Source organism: Ambystoma mexicanum, chromosome 5q, assembly GCF_040938575.1.
Source record: "Ambystoma mexicanum isolate Mex_15411 chromosome 5q, UKY_AmexF1_1, whole genome shotgun sequence".
NCBI lineage: Eukaryota > Metazoa > Chordata > Amphibia > Caudata > Ambystomatidae > Ambystoma > Ambystoma mexicanum.
The window spans coordinates 618,302,691-618,330,263 of record NC_090933.1 but is presented as its reverse complement, the minus strand read 5'-3'; the positions used below and the strand labels follow the sequence as shown (position 1 = coordinate 618,330,263).

Genomic DNA, 27,573 nt, shown 5'->3' with positions numbered 1-27,573 from the left:
GTGCTCCACGAACCCATTCCGGACATAATCTGAATCAGTGATTATGACCAGTTTGTGGAGTTGGTGTTGGACAACAGTGAGGATGGCTTGATGAACTGACATCAACTCTGCCACCTGACTACTGCGCGGACCGATTTTGTACCCAGCGGAAGGTTGGGGGACATCATTCACCCATGCATTCCCAACGCCGGCCACCAGTTCCTTTTCCCCGTTGTTGTCAACATGGTAGGAGCACCCGTCCACATAAACAGTGGGAATTCCCTCGCACTTGTCTTCTTCATAGACTTTGTACAGGGAATTCAGATACGCCTCCATGTTGTCTTGGATTTTAAGACTTTCGTCCTCAAGACAGTTTTCTCTGGCACAATCATGCAAGGCAGCCTGACCTTGCGCGAGGGGACTCTTCTTGTTTTGGCCATATCTGACCTCCACAGGAAAGCCTTGCATTGACAGAATCCAGGAAGTAATTCTGGAATTACTCACATTTCCGCCCCGGATTCTGTCACTTTGGAGATATTGCAAAGGCTGGTGGGCACTCTCCACTATGATGTGTTCCCCCTGGATGAACGGGTGATAATTTTTCAATGCCCACACCGTTGCCAGGAGTGCCTTCTCATAATCGTTGAATTTTTCCTCTACAGAGGATAACGTCTTTCCTGCATAGCGGATGACTTTATTGACCTTGTCATGCTTTTGATATAATACTGCTGTCAAGCATGTATTTGAGAACCCTGTTTCCAAGAAGAACTCCTTGTTTTTGACAGGGTAAACTAGACAAGACGCTTATGAGAGGCCTCTTTTGAGTTGCTTTACTTCCTCGGCCTGTTCTGGACCCCACTCCCACTTGACCCCCCCCCTTCAACAGATGGATCAGGGGTCTTGTGATCTCTGCGTAATCCTCACTGAACTTCCTACTGTAATTAGTCAGTCCAAGGAGGCTTCTTAGCTCATGCAGAGTTTTGGGGTCTTTAAGATTTAGGAGTGCTTCCACTTTCTTCTCCTGGGGACAGAGACCCTCAGGAGTTATCCAAGAAGTTGACACGGGTCCTGCACCACTGTGCCTTTTGGAAGGAGAGTTTTGCTCCGGCAACACTCAACTGTGTCAGAACATAACGGATTTCAGCTATGTGTTCCTCCACAGTCGAGCTTTTTATCAAGACATCATCCACATAGGCCAGGTTACCCCTTTCACCCAAGTCAGGCATGGCCTTATGTCGGAAGATGTGAATTCGTTGCTGGAGTTGATGTTTCCGTAGGGAGTCCGGGTCCAGGTGTACTGCTGCCCCCCGAAGGTAAAGGCCAGCTTATATTAGTCCTCCCTACTGACAGGCTTGGTCCAGTAGCCATTGGTCAGGTCAATGGCAGTGTATACCTTTGAACCCTGGATCTGGGCCAACCCCTGGTCAATGTAGGGGAGAGGCCACCGGGACAGGTGGACCAGTTTATTTAGCTCCCTAAGGTCAGCACAGAGTCTCCACTGGCCATTCAACTTTAAAAACCCCAGCACCGGATTATTAAAGGTGCTGTGTACTGGACGAATTATCCCATGGGACTCAAGGTTTTTGATTATTTCTGTGAGGAACTCCATGGATGCGAGAGGCAAGCAATATTGTTTCACAAACACTGTAGTCATTCCAGGGTCCGTGGGAATTGTTGTATGGATTTCGGTGCGATCAGTCATACGAGTCCACCGCAAAGAGATCTTGAAAATCTATGAAAACTTTTTTCAACTTTTGCTTTTGCACCTCACCGGCATCAGCTCAGGTTGACTCGCTTCTTCAACCATTTGCCTAAAGCATGGAAAGACTTCCGGTTTTGCTATCTCAGCGGCCTCCTCCAGCTGGGTGGAGAGGTCCCTGGTGAGAGTATTGACCTGGACAGAGGTTTTCAGGTAGGCGAGGCTGTCATTGGGGACCTGGAAGATGCTGCCTGATGTCACAAGTCAACTCTTCCTCCCCGTAAGGGCAGGAAGAGTACACCAGGAAATTCCCCCCCCTTGCCGGGTGAAGAGCCTGTCTGCTGATAAGTCATTGTCGCTATAACTGTCAACACAGTCATTGGGGATTGGTCCTATCAGTTCATTACCTAGATCCATGGAAAAATGTCAGTCATCAACAACCATTCCAATAATGGTGCCCGCGCCCAGCGTGAAACTCCTAAGGTCTCTGTTATCCATCAATATTGGAATGGTGTTGTGTTCTACATTGACTAATCCTGTTGGGTTTAGCCCCAACCCCTGCTGTTAGAGATGGGCATTGAGGTGTACATATGCGTCAGGATTCTGCAGTTTCTGTCCTCCTTTTTGTTTTTTTAAATTTTTAATTCCAGCCGGAATAGTCTTGTCCATCCTGGGATGGTGACCTCCTCTCCAATTTGAATTTCAACTGCATACGGCAGCAGTTGGGCTGATCGCAATGCTTTTTCTGAATCATCAAAGTCCATGGGATTGCCCCCTAGTCGGGAGCAGGCTTTGTACTTGATCAGGTCCAAATTAATGGCAAACCGATTGAGAATGTCACTGCCTAAAAAGAATGCAGCAGGGACATCTTGCACGACCCAACAATTATGTACTATGCTTTTGTTTCCGATAGAGATTTTGAGCATACACATGCTCGGCAGGAGATGTTTGGAATTGGGAGTTTCCAGACCCATTTCCCACTTATCGATCAATTTAAATGTGGGAATGGCTGGATCTTTTGGGAGCTGTCGGAACATGGCTTCGCTGATGAAGTTCTTACCATTGTTCATGCACGCTCGGGCGAGAACAGATTTCTTCCCCTCATTTAACTGAATAGGGATGAATAACTGTTCTCTAATTTTCTGAATGTCAGCTAAACTTTGAGCTGGTTTCTCATCACTTTTGATTATGGAATTGGGATTTTCAGATTGTAAACCAGTATAGAATTTTAAACTATTTCCTTCCAGTGTGGAATGCCACTGGAAGGAAGGTTGATTTTCAGGAATGGAGAAGAGTTCCCGTCACCAGGTTGTTGTCCTAAAGCAATTACCGTCACGTCAGGTATTTGGTTATTCTGGAAATTAAACTCAATATGATCAGATTTTTGTTCAACCATGTGGCATGTGCTATTTAAACTAACATGGTTGACACTGTTTCAATTTTATTGCCATGTTAGTCTGAGTCCAGAGGACCTTGTTCACACAGTCTATTAAGGGGGACAACCTTCGCAGCATGTCATTCCCTAGTAGACACGACTATGACCGGGTGTTTCACCTTATGTTGCCCAATTTTTATTTCCAAATCCGCAGTCCCCTCGACAGGAATTTCATTCCCATCGAAGTTCTGAAGTTGTCCAGGAAGAGGGGTGAGAGGGATCTGGTATCTCTCCCTCCTTCCTGAATTTAGCTGCTCAAAGGCCCTTTTTCACAGAAGAGTGGCTTGGGATCCAGTGTCTACCAGTGCCAAAAAGGTACATTGCCCCTGCACTTGGACAGAGGCGTTGTATCTACCTTCTTTCTTTTCTCCTCCAATGGGCAAAGGTAATGGGCATTATGGGCAAGCTGGGTAGTCAATTTCCTTAGTTTTGACTCCGACACAGGGGTAGTTTGGGCATAATTCTGTGTAGGAGTTTGGGAATCTGAAAGAAACATTTTGCCCTCAGAGATATGAGGAGTTTGGGCTCCTCCTTTTCTGATTCTCGGCTGCCCCCCCATCCACCCTTTTTGGAGACACTCACCCGAATTGCTTTGGGGAGTTTGGGAATCCTCTTTTAATATTATGTCTTCTTGATGCTCATTCTGGGGTCCTAGGATGGACGATTCAGAATCAGTCCCCACACCCACCCAGTCTTTATCTCGATCTCTTGGGACCCATTTTTCTTTGGGAGGAGTCCCCCGTCCCTGAAGGAGAAGAATTTTTTCCCAGAATCCTCTAAGGATTCTTCCGCTTCAAATTGGAGGACACTAACCTCCTCCACAAAATGGGTCTTTTTGAGATCTTTATTTCTCCTACCCACCCTCTGTTCTTTGGGTTGCAGATTTGATTTTCTGGGGCAGGAGATTGTTGTTTTCCGGTTCATGGGTGTCCAGGGGCTTTTCACAAGTGAGGAAGGAAACTTCCTCTAGGGCTTTACACCCCCTCTACCCCCGTGCCTCTGCCTCTGGATGGAACCAGTGAGTTGTCAGGGTTCTTGCCTCATCATTGTTCTGGGGTGCCAGATCCTTGGTTTGTGGGGTTCTAAGCAGCCATGTTTGTCTGAGGGTTCTGTTGAGCCCTCGACATGCGACCCAGATCCTAGGTTAGGTTCTGGACTTGTCACTCCAGTTGGGACGCCCGTTCCGGCTGGTACGGGGGTCTCTGGTCAACCGTAGGTGGATCACGGGAAGGGTAACTATCTTTTCTTCCATAGTACCCTGGATATGGTGAATTTTGATAACCCTCCACCCTTGGCCTCCCCTCTCCCGGATTGGGTTGTCTGGGTTCCTGAAAGCAGGGAATGAAAGGAGGGTTGTCCTGCAGGTTGGGGTTTTGTGGGTATCGGGGAGTGGGGGGGGAGAGAAGCTTAACCCAGCATTTACGGAATTCCTGCCCTCCTGAGGGAAGTTGGGAGGGAAGTTTCCCGGGCAGCACTTACCTGGTTGGATCCCCCCCTTGGGCTGGGGGAGTCCATACATACCCCAGATTGGTCGGTTGCCCTTGTATCGGGGCTGATATAATAAGGGGAGTTAGGGGTCCTATTAGTGGGATTACCTCCCTGACTGCCACCTGTTTGTGACTGGCCTGAAGGCCTTCTGGATCTTTGATTCTGATGACTTTGTGCAGGTGTATTTTAGGCTCCCCCATCTCTAGGTCTAAAATGGGGGCAATCTTCTCCTCTGCCATCTTAGCAGCAGCAGGGGTGTTGGCTGGTTTGGGGTTTTTGTTCAGATTTTTATTTTTCTGCAGGTCTTTGGACCTCATAAATGTGGGTCGCCGGCTCTATGGCCAGTCCAGAGTTCTTTTCTCGTGAAAGTCCCTCACCAGCTGGGTCATAATATACTTGGGGAGTGCATGAAAGAAGGTGGTTACAAACTCCCTGCTATCTGTGCACACCCTCCTAGTTGTCTGTGCAAAGGCGCGTTTGAGCTCCTGCACAAACTCTTTTGGGGCCTGATCTTCCCCGCAATGCAGATTGTAGGCCGCTTTGCGAGCCTCCTGGGGGTTTCTGTGGGCGGAATCGCGTTTCAAAATGGCCACCTTGTAGTTGGACCATCTTGAGTGGTTCTGGTCCTCCAGTCCCGCAAAGAAACTGGAGTATTCAGGGGGAAATGTCCATTTTACAGACTCTATACAGTTTTGGTTGTCTTTCATATGAAAAGTGTCCATCATCTGCTCATAGAGCTCTAGGTGTTCCCAAACAGAATATTTTGCATTTCTACGTTAGGAGGTTATGCCACTCCTAAGGGCCTTAATCTGCCTAATGGGGTCTTTGGTCATAACTCGCTTGAGTTTGTTTTCCTTCTTTGGCTAAGTCACCTGAGTCCACTCGCTCTCAGACTCCGATGCGCTACTAGTTGAGGTCCTCTCATGATCATCTAGGCTCTCCCGGATTCTGTGAGTTTGAGAGGGGCTCACAGAATGGTGGGGCCTAGTTTCTCCACTCCTGTGGGGCACAGGAGAGTAGTCTTCTGACTCCTCCCTACTCCCAGGGTTGGCAGAGTATTCCCCCCCACTGCCCTAATTGGGTAGAGGTCCTCGGGATGCTCTTTTTGGGCCTCATTTCATCGGGTTTTTCATTAAATTGGACCAACTGGTCCCTTGGAAAGTAATGTTTTGGTGGATCTAAGTCCCTGACCCTCCCGTCATAGGAGACTTCCTTGTCAGAGACACCAGCCTGAATGTTTGGGTATCTATACAGGGATGCCCGTACATCAATTTCTGGGGGGCGCTGATCTGTTAATTCCATCATGCTTGTTCTCTTGAATTCTGCCGGCCTCATGGTTTCTGGCTCATGTGAACCTGTAGACATGAAGCTGGCAGTGTTCACAGTATTAAATGGGTTGGAGTTTAGCGGTCCTTATACTATGATCAGGGATCACCCTGTCCCTCTCTACCTGTTCGGGGTCCCTCCAGTTAAGATTACATCTAGCATCCTCTTTCTCCAACTTTGCTGGTTTCTCCATTTCAGCCTCTGCTTCTAGATAAGAAGCAAAGATCTAAGCTTTTTGTTCAGCTATCAAGGCTTTACTGGCCTCTGACCCGCTCTTGCGCTGCCACTTGTTTGTTGAGCCCATCATTCTTTTCACAGAGAGACTCATTGTCTCTCTGCGCTTCCTGTATGGCCTGGGAATACTGAGACAATTTCTGCTGCAGGAGACTCACCTCCTGAGTTTTAGCATCTTTGGTCTGGGTGTTCTTTTTCAGAGCACCTTCTACCAGTCTGGCGTGCTCCAGTAGATCACCATACTCTGTTTTTAGTTCATTGAGTTTCTGGAGGGCTAACTCACTCCCTTGTAACTCTATTTTTAATTTGCTGATTATCTGGCATAGGGCATCTTTCTCCTGATTTAGGATGCCTCTCTGTTCAGCCAGGTCAACCCTTTGTTGCCTGATGATATTGAATTTCTGGCGCTCTTCATCAAATGCTGTTTGAGAGTGGAGGTCTCTCAAAATTAATGTATTATTTTCCTCTTTCAATTTTTCGAGCTGGTCTTGCAACATGGTTATTTGTCCTGAGCGCAGGCCCTGTTATAGGTTAATTATTGAGTCAGCTTCTCTTGACTCTCTTCTAGAGAGTCAACCTTTTCCTGACACTCTATTTTGGCTGCTTCTAGTTGGGCCTCTTGATCTGCATTATTTTGCTGTTGGCGAGCCAAATCCTCTTTTAATTTTATGATTTAGTTTGCAGATTCTACCTCCAACTCTGGTCTCTTTTGTAATGTTTGTTCCGCTAAACTTAAATCAATCTGGATTTTCTTTACTAGTCCAGATTGATTCTGCGCTTGAGTTTAATTTTCCTCCTGCTTTTCCTGCATCACTCCCGTGTGGAGATACAGGTAGACCGTGATTCTGGCAATTTTGATTTGCTCCTCTTTAATTTTTGGGGTCATATATAGCTCGCTCAGAGCTTGGTGTAACAGGCCGCCGTCCTGCCATGTATCCAGGTTCATGGCGGTGACCTGTTGGGTTATTTCTTGTAGCCAGACTTGTTCATCCTGTTCTGGCCACTCACCTCTGACAAATAACTTGTGCAGAAGGTGCTCCCTATAAAGGCATGCAGGATGGCAACAAAACTAAAGAACAGCAATAAGACCTACCTGAACAATATTAAACGGACCAGCGTCAGTGAAGTAACTGGACCGCACTCGCTCATGAAAGACAACGCGCCCCTGCAAAGACGGCAGGACGGAGAACACGCCTAATTCTACCACAAGGTGAGGAGAGGGCGCCAGAGGGACTGAAATCATACGGGGGTGGAGGGAGGATACTTACCCCAGTCGGTCAGTCTTGAACACAGTCCTCCTGTATTTTCAGGCAGAACCTTCCCCACAGACCACATCAGGGCAAAGCTGAGAAGCATACCAGCGAGTAACCCGGCTGGGTGGCTTCCCTGTGGATACCAGGTGAGCGTAACAGCTGGGTTTTGGATACTTTTGCAAAGAAAATGAACGTGTTTCCCATGTAAGTAAAAGTAAGTTCCTGGTTGATTTTTTTAGAGTTGGTTTGACTCGGCTTGTCATTTCAGAATCATGCCTGGTTTTTCTGAGGCACAATGAGACACACAGGGCTTGGTAGGGTTTATTAATCAGTGGCTTTAAGGAACAGAGGGAATTTAGTGTCAAAGCCACATTTTTTAAAGGTGGTAAAAAGGGTTTCTTTTCAATGGAGATTTGGGTTTTTGCAGCACAGCAACGCTGCTTTTTCCACTTTCTTCCCTTTGTTGATGCTGGAAGCCCACTGGGAATCTCCTTTTAATGTGCCCCCTGGTTCCATCCTGCCCGTTGTGTGCTTGGCAGGACGGTGCAGCCATTTTTATTATTGTTGCAAAATGTAGTTTTGAGCCATGGTGCTCACAGGAGCCAGCGCAACCTTTGTAGTTTCTGCGCAAATGTGGCTTAGAGGTGTGGGGAAATGCTGTTGAGTGGATAAATATATCCCACACAGTGAATGGTGTTTCAGTTATTTCACCTTATTGCACGCTTTTTGGTGTGTTGAGCATGGCAGAATGGTCCACAGAAACGTCCTCTTGTGTTCCCTTGAAGTCAGACCGATCTTAGAGGATCACATAGTGGGACCTCTTCAGCTGAATTATCGGCAACTAACAAACATCATGTACAGAGGTGTGGTGATTATGGAAACGAGAGGGATGTTAACACATTATTGTGCAACACAGACACTTTTCCTCAGTAACCCAAGGTAAGCAGAAATATTTGTAATGTAGAAATTACCACCCCTGAGGAATTGTCATTTAAACCCCAACACAGCACAGCCAGGTTGATTTTAAGGAATGTTTGGACCAAGGGCAGACACATTTTGGCCATATCCCAAACAGAAGAAATGAAGGAATCCAAGAACCCTCTGGCTGTACCTCCCAACCCTCTTTGTTTCAATCACAAACAATCATTTCAAATGCTGTCTGTGATGAATCAGTAAGGATTCCCCCAGAAAACCTGGCCTGGGACACTTATGTGGCCAAGGAAGGGCAGCCGGTTCCTGATCCTGATCCTGGGGGTGGTGTTCTGTGTTTGGATCACATGGGGCGGGGTAGGGCTAACAGGTCAGGAAGACTGGGAAATAACTGTGTTTAAGTTTCCCTGAAATCCAACACTTCTAATGGCTTATTGCAGAATAGAAGTAGTAAGAAAACCTGATTCTCTTGGTGGGGACAGTATTGGGGGCAGTATTGGGATGAGGAAGAGGGCTCAAGAGTTATGCAACAGCAGTGGGCAGCTTGTTAAGGAAAATGACCCACACATGAGGAAAGCAGAGAGGCTTAAAAGGCCCCCTCCGCTGCAGGCCATTAGATGGAGGTGGTGTCAGAGTTGCAGCAGAAGGAGAGAGCAGCAGCAGGCTCATTGTTGGCAGTCCAAGAAGAAGTTGGAGAAAAGAGAGGGCGCCGGGACTAGGGGTGTCACGGTATTAGTTTTATGACGGTACGATAACCTTCTTGCCAAACAACGGTATATCATGGTTTTCGCGGTATAGCAGGTGAAGTTAACTAATCTTAACAAATATTTTCTAAAAGGTCATAAATTGTCAGATTTATCAACACAAACAAAACCAGGCACCCAGGGCCAGAATTGGGCTTTTCAACATACTTTCCACTCAAATGCCACCGCTAGCTTCCACCAAACACATGTGTGGAGAGGAGGGGGGGGGGGGGAGTCCTGCTGCAACTGGCAAAGCAAGCTGAATAGCTTTTCTTAAGTGGTAATTGTTAGGGAGAATTCTCTGTTTAGGCTGAATTTCCCTACCTAGTGAGTCCCCCAGCAGCTTTGCTGGATTTCTGGGGTTTAATTTTTTTCTCCTGCCAAGAGTGAGACTCTTTTACCCTCACTCTTGGACATGTTGAAGTGTGTTTTCTTGGTTAAACCTTGTGTTGAATGGGCTATGGGGTCTCTTACTCCATAGGGCCTCATGTATTTTTGTGATGTGGGTCACACAGCACCCTCTGTGCCGTGACCCAGGGGTGTCCTAGGGACTCCCCAACATAGACTCCATACCCTGGGACTGACTACTGTCTCCCAGGGCATGTAAAGTCACCAAAGACTTTGCTAGTCTTGAATCCTGAACAGAACCAGTACAAACCATCATATTGTGGACGTACTGGCTGGGGCAATTCGATTGCCCCAGGGTCTGTTAGTCGAGGGGGCACGTCTCCGTCCCCCCTGATCGAGTTTTGGCTGGTGGCAGTGGAAACTACTTTTTATATTCGACCGCGAATATTTCCCTATGGGATTTCCCATTGTTTTAGGCTAACACATTTAATTATTTATTTACGGTAGCCTTAAACATACCGCCGGTTTATATATTTATTTTTATAACTCCGGTTGGGACTTTTTGCCAAAACTTGATTCTAAAATGGCGTTGGTGTTCGCCTCTGTAACTCTGACCCAAAGTGGAGCCCTTTGTTCCACTTTTGGCGGGCTTCTCCACAGAAGCCCTCCAAAGTGGTGCCACTCTGTCTGGGGTACTTAGGAGGGGTGGAGGGGGATTTAGGCACCCTGGACTGAGTTACCTTGGTAACTCAAGTCGCACTCCGTCCTGATTGGCCCAAGTGGTGAGCCGCCCGGCTCACCACTTAGCATGGTTGAGTGACAGCTAGGCTGGGTGAATGGGGGTTTGCTGCATAAAAGCAGGGCTTTGGGGACTGGGACTTCAGAAGTCGCCACAGGACCAAGAATCCGACGAGGGAAGAGCTGAGCCGACCTGCTTCGACGACACCACCCGGTGGAGCCCTGCTGAACCGTCTCACCACTTTTTCCCGACGACCGAGGAGAACTCTTAACGGAGTGGCTCCTTCCCTTGACTGGTGGGGACAACCAGTTTTCGCCTTCTTTCCGTTCTTTGAGGTATCTCGTGGCCGCCTTGCCTGTGCCAAGCACCCCGGCAACCGGAATACCACACTTTACCCCCATACCGCGAAAGTCGGTACCAACCCTTTAACCGGAGGACTCCGCGGCTGGTTTCTTCCCGGGCAGTGCAACGACCCTCTTCTTCTGCTCTTCAGCGAGAACTTCTTCTCCCCTGACCGACGTCGAGCCCTGCTGCCACTGCCTGGAACAACTGCCACCGCTGGAGGATCCTTTCCGCTTAAGGTACTGTGTTCTGCCTGGCTTCCCTTGCTACCGACTGTACGGGGTAGATTTAGTCCCCGGCTTTCGAACCTGGGAGTGCCTGGGACACTTTGGCTAAACTTTCTGAGCCACTCTAACCTCTTTTTGACTCTTTGCAAGACTTTGAATCTCTAACTAACAGTGTGATCTTGGGCACATTTTCGCTCCGGCTACTCTAAGAGTGGGCCCTGCCTAGTGACTTTTGCTCACCTGTGACTTTATTCTTCTTTAAGCCTATTGCAAGTGCTCTGGACCTTAGAGTGGTGTGTCTAACCCATTTCTGCTTTTTCTCTCCCTTTCTTGGAAACTACTAGAGTGTCATCTAACGTTAAGCACTCACCTCTGTTTTAATTAAGTGGTGTTTACTTAGAGTTGTCTAGATAGGAGAAAGGATTGAATCTACTTTCATTATAACTGTGTTGGAGTGCTTTTACTATATTTTTGCTAGAGTGTTTTTAACTTATGTGTATTTTAAATAAATAACTATATACTTTTGAAACCAAGCTCTGGTCAGTGTTTGCTTGTGCTATTGTGTTTTGGTACATATTGTGTATACTTTACATACTGCCTAACTCTTCTTGAGAGAAGTCTGACTGCTCAGCCACAGCTACCAGGTAAATCTGGGTGGTACAGACTGCTACCAAAGGGGTTTACTGCTCTACCTGTAGTCTTAAATCTTTTGCAGTGTTCCCCAAGGGAACTGCACAGGTTTCTGCCTAACACTGGTGTACAGCGGTGGGATTTGTATTGAGTATACATTTTATTGTGCTTTAGATACCTTAGTGCAACTAACCACAAAGCTTAGCACTGAAAAAGTAAAACCTCTAACATGTCAGTTATAGAAAGCTATAGTCAAGAGTCCCTTGCAGCCAAAACTGCTGATTGTTTAAGAGTGCTCTGTAAACATAAGGATCTCCTGACTAAGGGCAAGAAAATGGAGCTGATTGAAAGATTGTTAGCTAACCAAAGTCTGGGTGATGGTTCAGAGGAACCTACCACTCCAGCAACTGTAGATGACAGTGTTGAAGTTAACATGGAGCAAAATGTTGATGTTTCTGAGGAAGAGTCAGAAGAGGAGGGTGAGGCTGTTGTAACTGTCCCCCCTAGGCCTCTGCCTGCTCTACCTGCTGTACCTACTGGGCCTTTACCAGGTCCCACATTTAGTCCTCAGTACTTTGAACTGGAGAAAATGAAGCTAGAATTGGAGTATAAGAAACTTAATGCTCAAACTGACAAAGAACTAAGGCTAAGGGAAATGGAGCTCAAGTATGACTTAGAAATGAAGAAATTATCTGTTGAGAATGTTTCTCTCTCTGGCTCCTCTAGAAGTTCCAGTCCTAAAAGACCCCGGATGCCTAAAGAATTGGTTGGTATGTATGAGCCTAAGTTGGATGTGTTGGATTGGTTGTCTCTGTTTGAATATAATCATGGGCTCCAGAACATCACAGGAAATGACTTACTCACCTGGTTGTTCTCTAGGCTTCCCCCTGTTGCAACTGATGTGGTAATGGAGATGGGGGAGGAGGATAGGAAGGACTATGAATGTGTGAAACTAGCTTTGATAGCTAGGTTTGGGAAGACCCCTTCCCAGTATCTTAAGAGGTTTAGGAGCCTCAAAAAGCATGATGGTACCCCTTGGGCTACCTGGGTGAATGAATGTTTGAAAAACTTAGAGGGATGGATTAAGGGTTACAAGGTGAACACTTATGAAGGTATGAAGAATTTGTTTATGTTGGAGACTATTTATGATGCCTGCTCTCCTGAGCTCAGACAACACTTGGCTGATTCCAGGGAATTAGATTCCCGGAAGCTAGCTAAGGCTGCTGACTTGTGGGTTGCCAACAGGGCCACTCACAAGGATTCTGGGGTAACTCAGAAGAAGGATGGGGAAAAACAGTCTAAGAAGGACTCCAAAGAGAATTCTAATACTACAAATTCCAAAGAGGGCCCCAAACAAAACTATAAGGGTAAGCCACAAGGGAAACCAAATCAGGCTAGTGTACCTTCTGGTCCCAGACCAGAAGGAGGTCAGAACAAGCCTCCATTCCAGCGAGCCTTTGGCTCATGCTTTGTTTGTAAGGCTACTGACCATGTGAAAGGAGATCCCAGATGTAAGGGTAAACCTTCAGGGGTCCAGCTTGCCTCCTTAGCCTTCGCTCCAGAAGAGGAAGTACCCATGGCAAGTGGAAACTTTCTATTACTAGCTGATGAACCCACTGGAGTCTCAGCTAGTGTTTCTTTAGTCTCTCTGGGGTTGTGGGAGCAACAGAATTTAGATGTCTATAACTCTATCCCAGATAATACTAAAGAGTATTATAAGGACAGTGTCCAGGTGAATGGTCAGGAGACTCCTGCCATTAGGGACACTGGAGCCAGCATAACTGTGGTGGATGAATCATTTTTCAAGGCAGAGGATGTTGCTAAGGCACCCAAATGCCTCACCAAGTTAGCTGGTGGGCCTGTGCAGATGTGTCCCCAGTTACCAGTTCTCATCCAATGTAATGATATGGCTGTAAAAATACCTGTCAGTGTACAATGTGAAGTGCCAGGTAGGGTTCTGTTGGGTAATGACCTCAAAGCTCTTGGAGTTGTATCTCATACCCCCAGACCTCCTAGCAAAAGGTTTCAGGAACTCACAAAACCTGCAAGGGAGAAAACCCTGAGAGGGTTATCTCAGGAGATGATGACAGAAATCACTCCTCTACCACTGGAGCAACTTACTGCAGTAACTACCAGATCAGGAGCAAAGGGGCAACCCAAGACTCCTAGGAAAAAGCCAGCAGCAAGCACTCCAGTGCTTCCAACAAGGACTTCCCCTAGGTTGTCCAAAGTTACACCTGTAACTCCACCTCCAGCTGAGGCTGAGAGGGAGGTACAACCCTGTGTGGTTGAGCTAGACTCTGAGGAAGAGCTAGAAGGAGGCCCCAACCTTATTGGAGATTTGGACCCTGAGGACCATCCTGAGCTGCAGTCTTTACTGGCAGAAGGTGGGCCTAGCAGGGCAGCTTTTCGTAAGGGGCAAAGAGAATGTCCAACTCTGGAGGGTCTCCGCCACCAGGCAGCTTCTCAAGCTGATGGGCAAGAGCCTGGGAAGTATAGGTTGCACTGGGAAGATGGCCTCTTCTACAGTGAACCCACTGAGTCTGAACCTGGAGACTACAAACGCCTTGTAGTCCCACAGGAAAACAGACAACAGTTCTTACAACTAGCCCATGAGATACCTTTGGCTGGCCACTTGAGTTTCAAGAAGACCAAGGAAAGGCTCTCACTCTACTTTTATTGGCCAAAGATGGGGGCCGAAGTAGATAGATATTGTAAGAGCTGCCATACCTGCCAGACTTCTGGTAAGGTTGGTTCCAAGAATGTGGCACCTTTAGTGCCTCTCCCAGTTGTGGGAGTCCCATTTGAGAGGGTAGGGATTGACATTGTTGGTCCCCTTGATCCTCCAACCTCCTCAGGCAACAGGTTTATCCTTGTTGTAGTAGACCATGCTACTAGGTACCCGGAGGCCATTCCTATGAGGACTGTTACAGCTCCGGCTGTGGCTAAGGCCCTCCTTGGTATTTTTACCAGGGTTGGGTTTCCTAAGGAGGTAATCTCTGACAGGGGGTCAAACTTTATGTCCCACTACATGAAGGCCATGTGGAAAACCTGTGGAGTTACCTACAAGTTCTCAACCGCCTACCACCCTCAGACAAACGGGTTGGTTGAAAGGTTTAACAGAACCATGAAGAGCATGATAGGTGCTTTGGAAGAACCCCTTAAGAAAAAGTGGGACCTTCTACTGCCATGCCTTCTCTTTGCTTATAGAGAAGTCCCTCAGGAGGGAGTAGGTTATTCTCCCTTTGAGCTTCTCTATGGCCATCCAGTCAGAGGTCCATTGGCCCTGATTAAGGAGGGGTTGGAAGGTGCTCCTCCCCTCAAGCCAGTCAGAGTGACTGACTATGTGATAGGTCTCCGGAGGAGAATGTCACACATGATGGCAGAAGCAAGTGACAACTTGAAAGCTGGTCAAGCCCTGGTCAAACATTGGCACGACCAGAAGGCTAACATGGTTGAGTTTACTCAAGACCAGCTTGTTCTAGTTATGCTCCCAACAAGGCAGAGGGCCTTGCAAGACAAATGGATGGGACCCTTCAAGGTTGTGGGAAAACTTGGAGAGGTCAACTATCTGGTGGATCTGGGCAGACCCAGGGAAGCTCCTAGAGTCTTCCACACCAACCGACTAAAAGCCTACATCTCCAGACCTGATGTAGGAGCCTTGCTCCTAGCTTCAGCTGCAGAGGAGGAAGAGAGTGAATCTCTCCCTGATCTCCTCAGAGGTGTACCTTTAGATGAAAAAGTTGAAGGAGTCAATCTCTCTTCAGACCTGACACCTGAGCAACAAGAGGAGTGCAAATCTATGTTAAATCAGTTTGCCTCCCTGTTCTCACTGTCACCAGGCTTGACCCCTTGGGGCCAGCATGAGATACTCACTGGTGACTGTCTGCCAGTCAAAAGCAGAGGATACAGAATGTCAGAACATATCAGAGCCCACATCAAAGGAGAGGTCAAGAAGATGCTTGATCTCGGGGTAATAGAACCCTCTACTAGTCCATGGTCTAGCCCAGTTGTGTTAGTACCAAAGGCAGGATCCAAAGACTTGAGATTCTGTGTGGACTATAGAGCTCTAAATGCAGTCACCAAGACTGATGCCCACCCTTTGCCCAGGACAGATGAGTTGGTGGATAAACTTGGTGCAGCCAAGTACCTCAGCACATTTGACCTGACGTCAGGCTATTGGCAAATAGCCCTGACAGACCATGCCAAGGAGAAAACTGCATTTTCAACCCCAGTTGGCTTGTACCAGTTTAAGGTCATGCCTTTTGGACTGAAAAACGCACCTGCCACATTCCAAAGGATGGTGAACCAAGTTCTGGCTGGGATGGAAGATTTCTGCATGGCATACTTGGATGACATTGCAGTCTTCAGCCACTCCTGGGAAGAACATGTGAACCACCTAGGCCATGTGTTGCAGGCTCTGAAACAGGCCCATTTGACAATCAAAGCCAGTAAGTGCCAGATTGGTCAAAGTAAAGTGGTCTACCTTGGACATGAGGTAGGAGGTGGAGAAATAAGGCCTTTGCCCAGCAAGATTGAAGCTGTGCAAAATTGGACAACACCAACTACTCAAACCCAAGTGAGAGCTTTTCTAGGCCTCACTGGGTATTACAGGAATTTCATTGAGAACTATGGGACCATAGCTTCTCCACTGAATGTAATCTCCTCTCCCAAATTCCCTAAAAAGGTAAAATGGAATGAGGAGTGCAATCAGGCCTTTGAAAAACTGAAGAGAGCTCTTTGCCAGGCTCCAGTATTGAGAGCTCCTGACTACCACCAACCTTTCATTGTACAAACTGATGCTTCCAATGTAGGTATAGGTGCAGTTCTAAGCCAACTGGATGAGAAGGGTAGGGAGCACCCCATTTGCTTCATCAGTAGGAAACTGAAGGATCCTGAGACAAGGTGGGCAACTATCGAAAGAGAATGCTTTGCTATTGTGTGGGCACTGAAGAAGTTTAGGCCATACTTGTATGGTTCTACTTTTGTTATTCAGACTGACCACCAACCCTTGAGATGGTTAATGCAAATGAAAGGGGAAAATCCAAAACTATTGAGATGGTCAATCTGCCTGCAAGGGTTTGATTTCACCATTGAGCACAGGTCAGGGTGTCACCATCAAAATGCTGATGGACTCTCTAGGATGTATATCATCGACTAGAGGTATGAGGTTCATCCAGGAGTGGATTAAATCCTCCTGTCCCTTAGTCTGGGGGGGGCGAGTGTTAGGGAGAATTCTCTGTTTAGGCTGAATTTCCCTACCTAGTGAGTCCCCCAGCAGCTTTGCTGGATTTCTGGGGTTTAATTTTTTTCTCCTGCCAAGAGTGAGACTCTTTTACCCTCACTCTTGGACATGTTGAAGTGTGTTTTCTTGGTTAAACCTTGTGTTGAATGGGCTATGGGGTCTCTTACTCCATAGGGCCTCATGTATTTTTGTGATGTGGGTCACACAGCACCCTCTGTGCCGTGACCCAGGGGTGTCCTAGGGACTCCCCAACATAGACTCCATACCCTGGGACTGACTACTGTCTCCCAGGGCATGTAAAGTCACCAAAGACTTTGCTAGTCTTGAATCCTGAACAGAACCAGTACAAACCATCATATTGTGGACGTACTGGCTGGGGCAATTCGATTGCCCCAGGGTCTGTTAGTCGAGGGGGCACGTCTCCGTCCCCCCTGATCGAGTTTTGGCTGGTGGCAGTGGAAACTACTTTTTATATTCGACCGCGAATATTTCCCTATGGGATTTCCCATTGTTTTAGGCTAACACATTTAATTATTTATTTACGGTAGCCTTAAACATACCGCCGGTTTATATATTTATTTTTATAACTCCGGTTGGGACTTTTTGCCAAAACTTGATTCTAAAATGGCGTTGGTGTTCGCCTCTGTAACTCTGACCCAAAGTGGAGCCCTTTGTTCCACTTTTGGCGGGCTTCTCCACAGAAGCCCTCCAAAGTGGTGCCACTCTGTCTGGGGTACTTAGGAGGGGTGGAGGGGGATTTAGGCACCCTGGACTGAGTTACCTTGGTAACTCAAGTCGCACTCCGTCCTGATTGGCCCAAGTGGTGAGCCGCCCGGCTCACCACTTAGCATGGTTGAGTGACAGCTAGGCTGGGTGAATGGGGGTTTGCTGCATAAAAGCAGGGCTTTGGGGACTGGGACTTCAGAAGTCGCCACAGGACCAAGAATCCGACGAGGGAAGAGCTGAGCCGACCTGCTTCGACGACACCACCCGGTGGAGCCCTGCTGAACCGTCTCACCACTTTTTCCCGACGACCGAGGAGAACTCTTAACGGAGTGGCTCCTTCCCTTGACTGGTGGGGACAACCAGTTTTCGCCTTCTTTCCGTTCTTTGAGGTATCTCGTGGCCGCCTTGCCTGTGCCAAGCACCCCGGCAACCGGAATACCACACTTTACCCCCATACCGCGAAAGTCGGTACCAACCCTTTAACCGGAGGACTCCGCGGCTGGTTTCTTCCCGGGCAGTGCAACGACCCTCTTCTTCTGCTCTTCAGCGAGAACTTCTTCTCCCCTGACCGACGTCGAGCCCTGCTGCCACTGCCTGGAACAACTGCCACCGCTGGAGGATCCTTTCCGCTTAAGGTACTGTGTTCTGCCTGGCTTCCCTTGCTACCGACTGTACGGGGTAGATTTAGTCCCCGGCTTTCGAACCTGGGAGTGCCTGGGACACTTTGGCTAAACTTTCTGAGCCACTCTAACCTCTTTTTGACTCTTTGCAAGACTTTGAATCTCTAACTAACAGTGTGATCTTGGGCACATTTTCGCTCCGGCTACTCTAAGAGTGGGCCCTGCCTAGTGACTTTTGCTCACCTGTGACTTTATTCTTCTTTAAGCCTATTGCAAGTGCTCTGGACCTTAGAGTGGTGTGTCTAACCCATTTCTGCTTTTTCTCTCCCTTTCTTGGAAACTACTAGAGTGTCATCTAACGTTAAGCACTCACCTCTGTTTTAATTAAGTGGTGTTTACTTAGAGTTGTCTAGATAGGAGAAAGGATTGAATCTACTTTCATTATAACTGTGTTGGAGTGCTTTTACTATATTTTTGCTAGAGTGTTTTTAACTTATGTGTATTTTAAATAAATAACTATATACTTTTGAAACCAAGCTCTGGTCAGTGTTTGCTTGTGCTATTGTGTTTTGGTACATATTGTGTATACTTTACATACTGCCTAACTCTTCTTGAGAGAAGTCTGACTGCTCAGCCACAGCTACCAGGTAAATCTGGGTGGTACAGACTGCTACCAAAGGGGTTTACTGCTCTACCTGTAGTCTTAAATCTTTTGCAGTGTTCCCCAAGGGAACTGCACAGGTTTCTGCCTAACAGTAATTTAGGCTTTTAGCTCCCCCACTGGCTACTGGTGAAGATGAACATGTTGCCATTTTGATAACCTGCATGCCACAGATCAATGGAGGCTGATGGTAGTATACACTTGTGCACATACACACACACGCACATGCACACACTCTCTTTACGTTGCAGCCTTTAGTTTTCTTGTGGGCCAAAGGGTGTTCAGTAATCACGGACATGTTACCCTTTGGTATGGCAACAGGGAATACCCACAGAGAGAATTTCCCAGTGTGACTTATTATATGTAAATTCAATGATAGAACCAGGGAAATCCCCCATTGTCATATGTTAAGCAAACATTATCCATTATAAATAAATAAACCCCAAAGCTGCCAACCCAAAGTAAACCCTTTTCCTTCTTGGCACTGTATTAATTCTTCCTATTGCTAACATATTGATTTTGTGTCATGCACGTGTGGTTTATGGAATGGCATTAAAAACTGCTCCAACTGAAACTACTTGACAGACGGCACACCCAACAGTGCAAGACCAAGACTGCGCAGCACTTGCTTGCTGCAGCCTTTACAAATCAGATTGAAAAGCACACTTAACGGTATAAACGGTATACCGGTATAAACAATGTGACGGTTATTATTGTTCAATTAAGTGGTTCACGGTATCTTTAACGGTATACCGTATACCGTTACATCCCTAGCCGGGACCACTGCAGGGCAGATTCCAGCTGCCAGTCCTGAGAGGGTCTTTTTCCCCTCATAAATCTGAAGTGCAGAGGTTGCACAGCAGGAAGTGTTATGAAAGAAGGCTTTCCCCATGTGAACGGAATTGCAGAGACTGCGTTGAATGAAACATGCTGCAGACCATAGCAGGGGCCTGGTGTGCATCCGAGGATCTCAGGAGCAAGCCGAGCTCTGTACTTAATTAGCGGGAATGAAGGCTACTTAAACGAGGGACTGTGTCCATTGGAGAGTAGCCAAAGCAGTGGAAATCCTGCAGCACGTGAAGAGATCAAAGACAGGAGCTGGTGCGCGTTACAAAGGCAGGCAACCGTAGCATAGAAGAATCACTCGCTAGCGAGCGGAATTGCTGTGAACCCGACCATGGTTGTCACACAATGAGCCCAACAAAAGTATCACTTGCGTATGAGTGAAATTACTTGAATAACACTAATTGAATACTGAACTGAAGAGAACAACGTAATTACTAATCGTGTATACTTAAAAATGATTCCAAAGTGAAGGTTAACTAAAGGATCATTTGTAAGCAGCAGAAACCATTGTAGTATTGAATACAAGTGGTGAAGCAGTAGAAATCATTGGGGATGAATGCAATGTTTTCAAAGGTGAAGTTTGTTGATTGTTATCGTTCTATAGAAGTAAAGATGGTATAAAATCCCACATTGCTATTTATCTGGCAGAGATAAAGACCTCCATATCAACGTCCTGGAGCTACGAGCAGTGTTCTGGGCCCTCAAGTCGTTCCTTCCATCTCTGAAGGGCAAGGTGGTGAGGTTCTTAACGGACAACACCACCACAATGTTCTTCCTTGGAGAGCAGTGGGGACTGAGTGCCCCCCCCCCCCGTTTCTTGATGTAGCACAGGACTTGTAGGGCAGGGCAGTCGTCCAAGAGATGTTCCTTGTTCCTCTTCACCTAGCGGGAGCCAAGAACAACCTTGCGGACTCCCTCAGCAGGGAGTTGCGCTCCTGCGATGAGTGGGAACTTCGGCAGGATCTCTTCAAGTGGGGCAGGCCTCAGATCGATCTGTTTGCGACAGCGGCGAACTCCAAATTAGAAAGTCTATGGTTCCCTGGTAGCAAATATGGATTTTATATATACCAATCAATTTTGGAATATAATATAATGTGTAGAATCGATTGTGACTATGGCTTCTACCTTTTATGTTTGGGGAAAAAGCCATGAAGGTTGCATAATAGTACTTTGTAAAGTTTCTAAATGAAATTGTTCTAGGTATTTCATTTTCTTTTAACTGAGTCAAATTTTTCTAGACATGATATTGGAAGCTACATCTTTTTACGTGTGTTTATTTTAAGTGTTTTTATGTGTGTTTTTATACACACATAATTCTGAGGCTCGGGCCTCAGGCTATTTCTGAGGCTTGTTGAATCTGCTTAGATCACATGCTGTGCATAGGCCGACATCTAGTGGAAGCTGCAGAGTATCTTCGAAACTCGAAAATGGGCGTCGACACAGGGCATGCCAGTAATACTATCCCTAGTGTGACGTCCACTGTACCCATGATCCCTCACGCGTCTAGGACCCTCAGATTGTTTTTTCCCACCATACTCGTCGGAAGCATTCCGCGGAGTTCCCTGGCCTTAGCCATACTTTTGCTAAAATATTGTTATATTTCCCCATTTCTCCACCCCAACGTCGAGTCACCGAACATCCACACTCGACGCCGGCACGGAGAAAGAATCGACCGTCGAGAGCTGCACGACGGATTTGGACCTCGGAAGGCCTCTGGACTCGGCCCGGGCCTAAGAAAGCTTCTGGCCTCGGCCCTCCAAGTAGGGAGAGTGGGGGGTGGACACATTCTTTTGGTATATAGGTACATTCTTATATATTCCTAAACTTATTAGCCCGCTGCCACAAGGTGCGTATGGAGGGTACCCCTTTCCAATTTTGCCCCAAGTGCAACCGCAAGTACCCTTGGGTTGACGGGCACGCCACGTGCAATCTCTGCTTACCGAGGGACCACCCCGAGGCTAACTGCAGAACGTGCAGTAGGTTCAAACCGAAAACACTCAAGGACCGTTCGATCAAGCATTGGGCCCACCACGCCAGGCATCAAGAGGCCATGGCAGCGGAGGGCGCCTTCAGCGATGGCAGCAATGCCATGCTTTCGGACGGCGAGGGCAAAGTGGCGTCAATTGACAGCCAAGCGCAAGTCCTCGACCTCGGAAGGTCGTCCAGCAGTGCGGCTATGGGGAAGACCCCCGGCGACACAAGCGCTACCCACAGCACTTCCACAAAACACATGAAGTCCAACCGAGACTCGATGCGCACGCCGAGTACTCGGAAAGAGGCACATACAGAACGGTCCGAATCAGTGTCCTCTGGGCGTTCTCGATCTAGATCGCCGCATGACTCCAGGCAACCATCCACTGTTGCCAGAAGTGCCTCGCTCCCCAAGGTAATGGAGGTTCGATCGTCAGAAGACAAAGCCGACCTCTATCCCCAGACTGCACTCCAGGAGTCGGCGTCAACAGGCCGCGCAATGGCTGTTCCCGAGTGCCATCCTCCACACTCCAGAGATAGGGACACTACCCCCGAACCTCAGCGCCAGGCGTCGAAAAGCTCTGAAGGGGCGAAAAAACAGGGTAAACACACTTCCACCCACGGGGAAGGTGAAAAACAGAGGAAGCAGTCTTTGCCTCCTTCCACACCTCAGAACCATTCTACCCCACATAAACAGATGGACAAGTCTCGGTCTTCTGTTATCCCAAAGTCCCCTGTTCAAACCAGTAGGTCTAGTCAAGTTAATACAGGGAAAGGCCTTCAAGAAAGAATCATTCCCAGTTCAAGAGAATGGTCAAGTGATGACATAGTCATGTCAAGGATGTCATAATTGGCAGATTTCTACGCCAAAAACCCTGAACACTTTCTCTTTTTTACCCCGACGGGTCAACTCCCTCAGGCTCTAGGGATCCTATACCCCCAAGTAAGAAGTCCCGGGTTGAAGCTCCTACTTCAGACCCCTTCAGTATACAGCCCTATTCTCAATATCAGTGAGATCCATCCTTTTGTGAGGATCCAGATTTGGGGATGTTGGAAGAACAAACTGGGACGGGCTACTATGGGGATGACGAGGACCAAGAGGAGGAGGAGGACAACCCAGAAAACTACAGGCTAGATTCCCCGGTAGATAAAGAACCCCCGGTTACCGACTCCCCTGTCGATAACCAGCCTCTCTTGAATGAAGTGCTATCCAGAGAGGCAGAACACTTCCACATTGACACCCAGGGTGCTCAGGAAGAGAGGGACTTTGCCGAGGAGTTAGTGGGAGAAAGAAGACTTGTTGCCCAGGCCATCCCCATCCTTAAGTCAATTCAAAGAAGGATAGACCCTTCCCTTGTTAATCCCTATCTCACTAGGGCGGTAAACCCCAGAGTTGGGAAGCTTTTCAGGGCAGCCCAAACAGACCCACTGTACATAAGAGGGCATCTGAAACCGGACTCCCTGGTACTGACAAACACCCGTAAGAGGGCGGGAACACCCTTGTCATCGTGGGAAGCTCCTCCCGACAAGGAGAGCAAGAAGATTTATGGCTTGGGCAGGAAAGTAGCCTCCACTTCCGCCTACCAGGCAAGGATTGCTAACTCCACCACCCTGCTGGCGAGTTACAACTGCCACCAGTGGGAAGAAGTCACAGCACTCATAGATTCCTCACCAGAACCCTTAAAAAGCCAATTGACACGCGTTTAGGCGGAAGGTAGAGCCGTGTCCGGTTGCATATTAAAAGTAACCTTTTTTTTTTAACTTGTTTATTTATTAAACAGCGCACAGGAGCAAGCATGGTAAACTTACATTTGTTACAGACAACATGTGACACTTGGAATACCCGCCTCCCCCCAACCTTCACGCCTGCAGAGGGTATTGTTCCTGGGCCTCATTCCGTTCCGCAAGGCGGCAAGGTGTCCCCCATAGAATGGAGAGCGTTCGCGATCAGGCATGGCTTAAAAGTGAGCGCCGGATAGTTCTGGTCATAGTCTAGGACCGGGGCCCAGATGTCCGAGAAACGATGGAGCCTGCCCGCCTTAGCTGCTGTGACCTTTTCAGCTATTAAAATGTCCCAGAGTTTAATCCACCATAGGGGCATGAGGGGGCCTTCCGCAGTTTTCCAGTTGCGCGCAACCGTGATTTTGGCAGCCAACAAGAGTTGAGTGATCAGCGTGGCCCTCCTCCCCGTTCTTGGGTAAGCATCAGGGTGCGGGATCCCAAGAAGGACCTGTTCGGGTATTAGCGGGATGGTCACTTGGGTGATGTCTTTTATAGTGGCGAGGCATTGGGTCCAAAACTCCTTTACCTTAGGGCAGGTCCACCACATGTGAAAGTAGGATCCCAAGTGGCCGCAAAGACGCCAGCAGTGAGGGTCCAGGGCTTGTTGGAAGTGGTGAAGACGTAAAGGGGGGGGGGGGAGTACCATCACAACAGCAGTTTGTTGGCGCACGGTTGGTAATGCAACGGGATGCCGTGCGCGTCCTGGTCCAGACGTCTACCCAGGATTGGTCCTCTATAGCATGACCCAGGTCCGCCTCCCACAGGGACATGTAGGAGGGTTTAGAGAGGAGGGGGTCGCCCAACAGTAGCTTGTAGAGGGCGGAGATCTTCCCTCGGGCAGGCAGGTCAGCCGCTGTGAGTTCCAAGGGCGTGAGGGGCCGAGCTGCTGCCATCCGGGTCTGGGGGTTGGAGCACCAGTGTCTTAGTTGGGCATAGGAGAATCTGTCTGTCTCCGCTATCTGAAAGGAGGATTTGCATTGTTCGAAGTTAAGGGGGGAGTCTCCTGCGATGAGTTGTCCCAGCGATTTGAGGCCTCCCACGACCCAGTTCCTGAAGTTCGCTGGATGAGCTCCTGGGGAGAAAGCCGGGTTGTGGAAGATTGGGGAGAGCGCGCTCAAGTCGATTGGGATCCCTCTGTCTCTGCGGGCCCACTCCCAAGCCTTTATCTGGCCAGCTCCGGCGCAAGGCGTTAGGGAGGAACGGGAGGAAGCGAAGAGGCAGGGGCAGGCGAGATTGTTCGATGTCCACCCACTTTGGGCGACCTGAGGCCAGTCCCCATGCCTGGAGGTGGGCCAGCTGCGCTGCTATATGGTACTTGCGAAGGTCAGGGACCCCCAGCCCTCCCAGTCCAGCGCTGGCCATCATCGCTTTCCGGGGAATCCTCGCTTTCTTGCCCTTCCATATAAAGTCAATCATTTTCCGTTGAAGCTTCATGATGGGAGGAAGGGGGATCGAGACGGGGAGGTAGGCGCAGGCGTATAGAAAGCGGGGGGGGAAGGAGGTTCATTTTGCAAGTCGCTATACGGCCCAGCAGGGAGATTTCCTGTGACCGCCAGCGCGTGAGGTCTTTCTCCAATTCCTCGAGAGAGCGGGGGGAAGTTGGCCTGGTAGACCTTTGCTGGCTGTGCCGGGATCCGGACCCCCAGGTATGGTATTGCTTGGGTGCTCCATTGGAACGGGCTTTGCTTCTCCAGGGCGACCCTCTCGTCCGGGCTCAGGCCCACACCGAGGGCTATTGATTTTGAGAAGTTGATGGCGAATCCCGCTACCTCATCGAAGCTACGGAGCTCCGCCAGGGCCGCCCTCAGGGAGCATTTGATGTTTGTGACGGTTAGTAAGACATCGTCTGCAGAGAGGGCGATCTTGTGCTGGGTGGCGCCTCTCTTCGGGCCGCTTATCAGTTGGTTTGCCCGCACCCGCTGGGCCAACGGTTCCATGGCCAGGGCAAAGAGCAGGGGGGACAGGGGGCATCCCTGCCTCGTTCCGCAGGTAGGAAGGTTAGGGTCCGACAGGCAGCCCTTTACTCTGAGCCGGGTTTTGAGAGCTTGATAATTTGCCAGGACCATTTTCCTGAAGATCGGGACAAAGCTAAAGGCTTCGAGGGTAAGAGTAAGAAATGGCCAGTCCACCTTATCGAAGGCCTTGGTCGCATCCAGGGCAAGTAGGGCCAGCTGCTGAGTTTCGTGTGGTCCCCTCTATGAGGTTTAGAGCCCTGCGAATGTTATCTTTCGTGGACCGGTAGCTGATAAAGCCGGTTTGGTCCGGGTCTATGATGTTCGGTAGGACCGGAGCCAGGCGGTTAGCCAAGATCTTAGAATAAATATTGGTGTCCAAGTTGAGCAGGGAACTCGATCTGTACGAGCTGTTCTCAAGGGGGTCCTTTCCGGGCTTTAGAGCGAGGACAGTGTTGGATTCCTGCATGGACGGAGTGATCGTTCCGGTAGCCGCATATGAATAGAAGAGGCGGGCCAAGGGCGCCACCAATTGGGGACGAAAGAGTTTATAAAAGCGGGTGGTGAAGCCGTCCGGGCCGGGGGCCCTAGGCTTCAAACTCTTTATAGCCTCTTCCACCTCCTCATCCGTGATGGGCGTTTCCAGCTCCTGGCTAACCTCTGGGGTCAGGCGTGGAAGGGCTGCCTTTCGGATGTATGCACGCTGCGCCTCCCAGTACCTCGGGAGCGCTGTCATAGTCTCGGCTTGATGGGCAGCGGCTAGCCGAATTTTCTCTCGGTCTGCATGGTGAACCGACCCTTGTGGGTCGCGAAGCCCCAAGATGGATTTCCGAGTCTTCTCCCTAGCTAGCTTGCTGACCAGGAGCTTGTTAGCTTTGTTATTGTGGATATAGTACCATTGTTTGGTCCTAGCGAGCAGGTTCGCAGTGGTGTCGGCGTGGAGCGCCTCCAGCCTTTTCCTCGCCTTTTCCTCGCCATTTGCAAGGCTTTGTAGGATTTCGGGGACCAGCCCTTCCGTTTGTGGACCGCTTCGGCTGCACAAACTTCGGCCTCCAGGGCGTCCCGGGTTGCCTTCTGTTTGTGAAACGCGGCGCCTTGGGCGATCAGTTCCCCTCTGAGCACAGCCTCCATGGCGTCCCAGGTGTTGGCAGGGGACGTGTCCTCGTTACGGTTCTCAGTAAAGAAGTCTTTGATTGTCCTGGCGATTGCATCTCTCACCGTCATGTCCCCCAGGATAGGATCATACAAGGTCCATTGGTGACGTGGAGGGGGATCCGGGTCGAAGACTCGGAGGGAGAGTGAGACCGGGGCATGGTCTGAGAGGATCCGGGGGCCGATCGTGACATCATCCGTGAAGGCCAGGATCCGGGGTGAGGCCACCAGCAAGTCGATTCTGGAGAAAGTGCGATGTACATATGAGTAAAAGGTGAAGTCCTTCTCCTCCGGGTATAGCACTCTCCAGGTGTCGACATCCAGCGTGCGGAACAAGTCGAACAGGGCCAAAGCTAGCTTCTGATCCTTGGAGGTTGGGGGTGAGATCTGTCTTTAAGGGGGTCCGGGGCCCCGTTGAAATCACCCCCGATGACAAGTTGTCCCTCAGTGAACGGGAGGAGGATCTCTTCCAGGTCCTGGTAGAACCCTTCTTGGAGCTCATTTGGGGCATACGCTGAGACGAGTGTGTAGAGTTGGCCCATTATGATGCATTTGACAGCCACAAAGCGACCCTCTCGGCATCGCAAGACGTCTAGGACCTGGGGGTTCAAGCACGCAGCCAGAAGAATAGCAGTGCCACCCTTTTTGGTGCCATTGGACGCCAAGAATTGCATGGGGAAGAGCCTGCTTCGGAGGCGGGAAAAGTCCGCTGGAATTAGGTGCGTTTCCTGAAGGAAAGCGATTGAGGTTCCATCGGATTGCAGCCTGTGAAAGATGGATTTTCTCTTCGGGGGGAGTTCAAGCCCCTAACATTTAAAGTGGTGAGTTTCAGTTTCTGGTGTGGGGGCTGGCTGTCTGAGGACATTTGCCGTGGGGGGGATTGGGAGGGGGTCTAGGTTGGCCATGGCTGCGATGTGTCAGCGGAGTTAGAGCTCATGTGGCTGATGATTTTTAACAATAGTCTCCAACGGGAGATCCAAACTTCCAACTTCGGCCTCCAACGGGAGGACCTAACTGTGGCCGGGGGGCCTAATGACGACTGTCGGCGGGTCCCCCGGGCGTCCCAGGCCGGCAACGGGCGACCTGGGCAGCATGGTTGAAGTTTTCTCCAAGGGTAATACGATGACATCCACCTTGGAGGAGGGTGTAGGCCGCATAGGGTCCGCAGCGAGTTTGAGAGAATACAGCTAGTCTCTGTGCCGTGTGGTCCTTAAGGGAAGAGTGGGCCGTCATCTGGGTTTGCGG

At 49.0% G+C, this 27,573-nt stretch overlaps 1 protein-coding gene across 2 annotated transcripts in view; it reads left to right on the top strand.

Moving 5' to 3' along the window:
- Positions 1 to 27,573, top strand: part of NSMAF (neutral sphingomyelinase activation associated factor) — a 2,198,666-nt gene that overhangs the window by 271,197 nt on the left and 1,899,896 nt on the right. The window lies entirely within an intron of this gene.